Consider the following 6,417-nt stretch of genomic DNA (forward strand, 5'->3'; position numbering starts at 1 on the left):
AGTCAAACGTCGCCATGCCAGCACTGGACAGCTGTTTCGGCCTTCTTGGGCCTCATCAACAGTACGCAGGCAGGGAACGTTTGAGCAGATGGCGTCAGAAGGTTACGTAACACATGATTCCTCCCGTCAGGGTGAGCTAACTCACCACTGAAAGCCCAGTGCAAAGCCAGTGAAGTATACTAGGGAAAAAATCAGGGTGTCGAACCGAACCCGAACCGAAAACCGTACCCGAACCGTTATTTTTGCCGGAACCGAACCCGAACCGAAATTTTCATGACACTGTTGAACCCGAACCGGAGCAGAACCGTAAAAAATAATAGCGGTAACCGGTTCGCAACAAAACGGTTCGGACATAAAAGAAGTCAGCATAAGAGTTCCTCTCTATCCCCGAACGAAGACACATTGGTATCATCATCACGCACCTATATCATAAATTTCAGAAATGTTCACCTAGCAGTCAGACGACGACGTATAGTAATACCCCTGTCAGACGTACTAATCTAGTGTCACTTAGTTGAAGTGCACTCCGTCCCGTAACGTCACTTTCACTACGCTCCTGCTACACGGTATAAGTAAGTGTCACTAAGCAGTCATGGTGATGACGATGGGCGAGCTTGAACTCCCACCAAACATCGGGGAGTGCAATATACTTTCTCAGTAAAATCGTTTTTCTTACGTCTAGAAACATTTCATAGAGATTTTCTTCGCAGTTGAAGTCGATTTAATGTCATAAATATAATTGTTGGGAACCAACACAAGTATATTTATTTGACAAATTTTCAATCTTTTTCTTCACCTCTTTGGTGGTCTTTACTATGTCTTGCGCGTGCAACTGGCCCGCGATGTCAGCATACACTTTCGCGTTTCGCTTGGTCCTCCCATGTTCTGATAGCATGGGTTTCTATCTCAGACCATGACGCCCTGTCTTTTTTGTCTTCCGTTATTCAGTGCTTCACTGCGGGTATTTCGCGATTTCGCCGGAAACACTTAACCACCGTGCAATGTCAACAAATATGGCTGCCGCGAAGTGGATTACGAACTCTACTGGGCAGTCTGTGAACGAGAGTACCGGTAAATCACGCCAAAAAAATCCTTACGTCTTTCTTATATAAATCAGCGCTGTCTTAAGAAACTTGTCCAAATATAAATTCCGGTTGGGTTGTTTCTTTCTTTTTCCAAAAATAAGCATTTGTTACGCAATTCCTGCCGTGGAGGCTACTTACTTGATTGTTGCAGGCAAAGTGAAGTGAGTTTGGCGAACTCACTTCATCGTAAGTGCACTTTGCATCTAGTGTCACTAAAAGATGCCGTGTGACTCGTAAAGAATGACACTTATTGCAAGTGTACTCGCTGAAAGTGACACTAAATTAGTACGTCTGACAGGGGTATAAGTATACTTTCAGCGTCTTTTTAACATGTTGAAGCGCAGTTGTCCTTGTGAGTGCCGCGGCTAGCGCCCCACGCACGCGGTGCGGCGTCTACTCTTCAGAGACCAGGTGCCACGCGGACGAATGAAACACGAATGGAGTAGGCCAGTTATATAGCTCTACAGGACGAATATGTGATCAAATAAGCGCCCAAGATTTCCCTTTACACGTGAGCAGCACAAATTAAACAAGTCAGAAACATGAGAAGTGGAGAAGGAGCGTACGCAGAACGGTGCCTATTTGATTGGTCGTGCTTTGAAAAGTAAATGTGGTTCTGCTTATTGGTAGCGCAGTTGTGTCGTCGTGACACATTGCCGTTGTGTTGTGGATTATCAAGTACACTGCTGTGAGCTCGGACAGAGTAAGGCTTGCAGGCTTATTTTCGACATGCTTCAGTACGGTTTCAGATCGATTCACGCTGCGAAGGCAGTTTGCCGGCAAGTACTGTCGTCTATGTTACGCTGTCCATCTTATTAGGCTTCCTTTAAGTGTATCTTGCTGGCACTGTGCGTGTGAAAAAAGATATTTTGGGAACAGAAAGTAGCAGGACTACACCGCTTCAACAGCGTGAACTCTAGGTGCAATTGTGTTCATCCATTTCTCATTTCTCTCACTAAAGGGCTACCTCACCGCTAGAGACGTCAATGCAGACAACAGCAGTAAGCTATTAGCCACGCATTTCCTGATAAAAGCAGTTTTATGGAACATATATAACGGAAGCGTTGAACCGGTTCGCGAACCGGTTCGGGGCTGCGAACCGGTTTGCGAACTGGTTCGACTTCTGGCCTGGCCGAACCGAAACTGAACCGGAACGAAATCAGAACAACGCGAACCTGAACCCGAACCGAACCCGTATTTTTTGCGGTTCGACACCCTGGAAAAAATAGCCAGAGCTCTTTGGCTGCACATATAGCATACGTTTTTAAAGGTCAGATATGCCGATTTTGAAGTGCCGCAGAACTGAGCGATACTCGCGCTGTGTGTTCATTACCGAACACTGAATATGTGTGCGAAATATCTTGCTCCAACTGTTCGTAGTTTTTTAGAAAACAGTTTTTTTAGTTCCCACGCCTGGCCTCAGACCGTCGGCAAACCCTGCGCACGGGCGCACCGACGTCACTGCTCTCGGTTTATCTGTCTTTGGCTTGGCATGGACTCTTGACTTGGCTGCTTGGCTTCTTTCGTTTCCTCCTCTGTGCGTCGTACATAAGCGAACAGCTGTTATGTTGTTGCTAAGCCGGAAACAAAGCATGTGAATGTTTTTTTTTTTTTTTTTGGCACAGCGTCGTTGGGAAAGTGCACTTCCTTGTTCTGACCTTGCCTTTTATGGGCTGGAGCGATATGAATCGTAAATATGCCACGGCGAAGTTGTCGAAGATGCGAGAGTGCTACGCTGTTAGAACAATTCATCGGTGCATTCAAGTGTTACCTATTATAAGCTGCCAAAAGACCAAGCAGTGCGAAGCTCTTGGCTGACAGTGGTGCCTGCTTATTTCCACTGCAAGGGTTTCGTCCACGAATGTTATCATAGGTTACGCGCGACTCCAGAGGCAATTTGGAATCTCGGCACGAAATCGTCTGATGAAAATCTGAGGTACCCGACGCATAACATTTTGAACGTGCCACGGAGGATCAAGGCAAAAAACGAGAGCAAAAAATGGTAAGTCGAGGTTCAGATATAAAAAATAGCAAGCTTAATGAATCGATTGTGCAGCTGTCCTACTGCGCTTACTCTGATATAACCACGATTAACAACACAATAGTACTATTGATAATCTAACTTCTGAATTATCACAGGTGCACGCTGAAGGCGGAAATGAAGCATGATCTGGCTTGCATCTGGTCATGAAGAAATTGCTGACACGTTAGTTGCAGTCCACCTCCACCAACAGGTATGACAATGTGATGTTATAATTTGAGTATTCATCTATGTTCAACTTTTCATGTGCACTCGCATGCAGACATTTTGACACCACTTTTAAATCTGCCCTCAAAGTTACAACCTGTGCTTCCAGGGTGGAAAACAAAGATCGCCATTACGATTAGCTGCTATCTCCCAGTTCAAGCACTTTTGTGTCTGGACACTGGTTCCTGTGGATGGGGTGTTACAAGCTTCACTGTCTGATATAGAAGGTACGTTACATTAGTTCAGTTAATTTGTCTTTTGCACATTTTTGTTACTGTTAGCTGGATTACTGTTGGACATACAATCCTTTGACACACCGAAGCTGATGTCGCCTCTGATAACATTTTAGAATTTTCAGTGTCATCAACGTCCATTGAGGAAGGTGCCTTTACTATCTGTGAATCTTCAACTGAAGAATAGCCCAGAATTCATGTTAACATTGTCTACTCTTATTAATTCACTGTCTGTTTTCTGAGAGCTAAGAAAAATGGAAACTATTTATTTGTCACAACTTCACACTGGATACTGGTGTGGTACTGGCTTGACATGTAAGCTAAAATACCTGGATTCTACAATAATTGTGTTCAACTTGGTGCATTACCGTGGGCAATGCCACATTCACTACATTTTTAGTGGGTCCGGTGCACAAATACTGTGTGCATACTGCATACATACATACTGTTCGATAGGCAAAAATACCTGAGCAGTGCTGTGTAGTCTTTTTACCCAAAGTCCATACTCTTACTGCAAAGTCACAGTACGTAGAACAGCAATGTGCAGGTATGCTGCGATAGAGATTCACAACAGAAAGAAGACTGTTGAGAGCATCTAAATTTTAATGAGACGAGACTTTCGTGCACAAGGCTGCTCTTGTCAATGTCTGACATGAAGTTACAAAATCCCAGAATATATAAAACATGTTGTAATGTAGAGAGCGAGAGGTGGTACAGACATAAAGATAATTATATAATCATATATAATAAAATAAAAAGGGGGTACAACTGCCCCCTCAACTCAACTCGACAACTCAATAACTCTACTTATTCTCTACCTTACAACATGTCATATATTCTGGAATTTTGTAACTTGATGTTAGACATCAAGAAGTACAGCCTTCTGTGCAAAAGTATTCTTTCTGTTGTGCACAATCATTATGCAGTAAATGCGACTATCCATTTCTTGTCATTAAATGCTTTTCCTTTCTTTCTTTCTTTTTTTCTGCAGTGATGAGCATCCATAAGGACACATGCCAGAAAGGGAGTCTCTTTGGGATGACAAACCCTCATCACCTCATGAGGATACAATGGTTGACGAATGGTTCTCAAGCACATCGAAACTTCCAACAAATAATTCATGAAAAAGCCAGTCAGTGCTAGCACCAGGAATTGAACGTGGGCCATCCTGCTACCAGTCAGAGATGTTCAGTGGTGTAGCCACGAGGGGGCTAGGGGGTCTCGAGCCCCCCCTACCTGCCACGGACCGACCCACACAAATCGTGCAAATCCGAGAACATAATATATGGGGGGGGGGGGACCAGTGTGACTATCGCGAAAGTTATTGCAGTTCATGGCGTCTATCTAAGAAGCATTCTTGAATGGTTTTCAAAGTATGAGCTTTTCAAAATACTTCCAATCTCGTGACACCACTTCATTGGTCATGACAGCCTATACATGTAATCGTACTGTGAACATCTAAATCAACTATTTTCGTTCACTTTTTTAATCCTCAGTTTGAAGTGTGCACAAGTATGTGTGTGTTGTCGACACAGGATCAGCGGGGGGGAGTATTCGTATCGAGCCCCCCCCACCTTTGAGGTCGGGCTACGCCACTGGAGATGTTACATTTCAGGCGCTCATTGACTTTTGGTGAATTACTTGTTGACTTTGTCCCAAGGTGGAGCTCGCTACAGCTCATTTGCTATCTGTTAATGTTGTGGCGTGTGTTGCGTTTTTTTCTTTGTGTGTTCCAGACTCAGAACGATTAATTTGGATCAGGTCAGGTACGTTTCATTTAGACATGGCAAACATAAAGTGGTGTTTCTCAACACAACTTAGCAGTGGTCTTCATGCATTACTGATACAGGCCATTAAGCGTGAATAGAAACCTAGCCAGAGCAGCTGATACACAGAGAGAACGTAGCCCGTGTGTGTTTGTCTTTTCCACCGCAGCCCTTGGGTTTCCTCCCTGATGGCTACACATGTCAGGGATAGGTTTCAGAACCGGTAGTTCCCGCCAAGTGTGAATTGCTTTTCAGGGGATCATCACGCTGGCAGATTAAACATATGGTTTAAATTATTTGCAGGACAGGAATTGCGCAGCTTCACACAAATACTACTACTACGACGTAAGAGTGGTTTAAAATCTATATTTTTTGTGTTCCTGACATTATCACACAAGATGTAGTATCCACTATGATCCTTTATGTGGGGGGTATGTACAGTGCAATCAACAGATGCTATTTACAAATCTGTGTTTTCTACTGTGTTGAAATGGGGTAGTTTGTATCTGAGAGCCATAGTGAAACACAGGCCCTCGAGAAACATGGCAACACATTGCAGGGACTCTGGATGCTGCCTAAATTTCCAGAACACACAGCTCAAGGCAGCGGTTAAATAACAAGTGGTGAGAGAAATCAAAGATAGTTGCATCCGTAAGCAGTCCGCTGTTGGATTTGCTTCTGTCAGAGATACGTTATCTCGAAGGGAACGCACGGACACACTCAGAATGATACTAGGGCTGCCTGTGAAATAGAATGAGGAGAGGGGAAGATATATAACCTTTTTCTTGTCTGTTATTCTATTGGTTAAATTGTCATTTTCTTAGCAGCATATGTGTGTATATTCCAGAGTCTGCTAATAAATATATCAGTTTAGAGCTAGCAGTCGCATTGTAGATGTCTCATCCTGTCCTTGGTTGCTTGTGGTTCACTATGGCCATGCTTGCTAATGCAAAAACAGAAAACAAAAAAAGACAATAGAAAAACACGGAAAGAGCGACCTAAAAGGCTGCCTGTTCTAGTGCTCACATGGAGGCAATGCAATGAGGTAACATGTTCCATTCATGAATTGTGCATAGTAGTACATA

The 6,417-nt window shown here is 43.7% G+C and overlaps 1 long non-coding RNA gene across 1 annotated transcript; it reads left to right on the forward strand.

Annotated features, from left to right (window-relative positions):
- The first annotated feature begins 2,627 nt into the window (after positions 1-2,627).
- On the forward strand, positions 2,628-6,211 carry LOC135387431 (uncharacterized). Its single transcript, XR_010421108.1, has 4 exons — positions 2,628-3,087; positions 3,225-3,319; positions 3,443-3,560; positions 4,558-6,211. It is a non-coding gene; the product is annotated as an uncharacterized LOC135387431 (long non-coding RNA).
- Positions 6,212-6,417: the final 206 nt, after the last annotated feature.

This window comes from Ornithodoros turicata, chromosome 3 (assembly GCF_037126465.1).
Source record: "Ornithodoros turicata isolate Travis chromosome 3, ASM3712646v1, whole genome shotgun sequence".
In the NCBI taxonomy this organism is placed as follows: Eukaryota; Metazoa; Arthropoda; class Arachnida; order Ixodida; family Argasidae; genus Ornithodoros; species Ornithodoros turicata.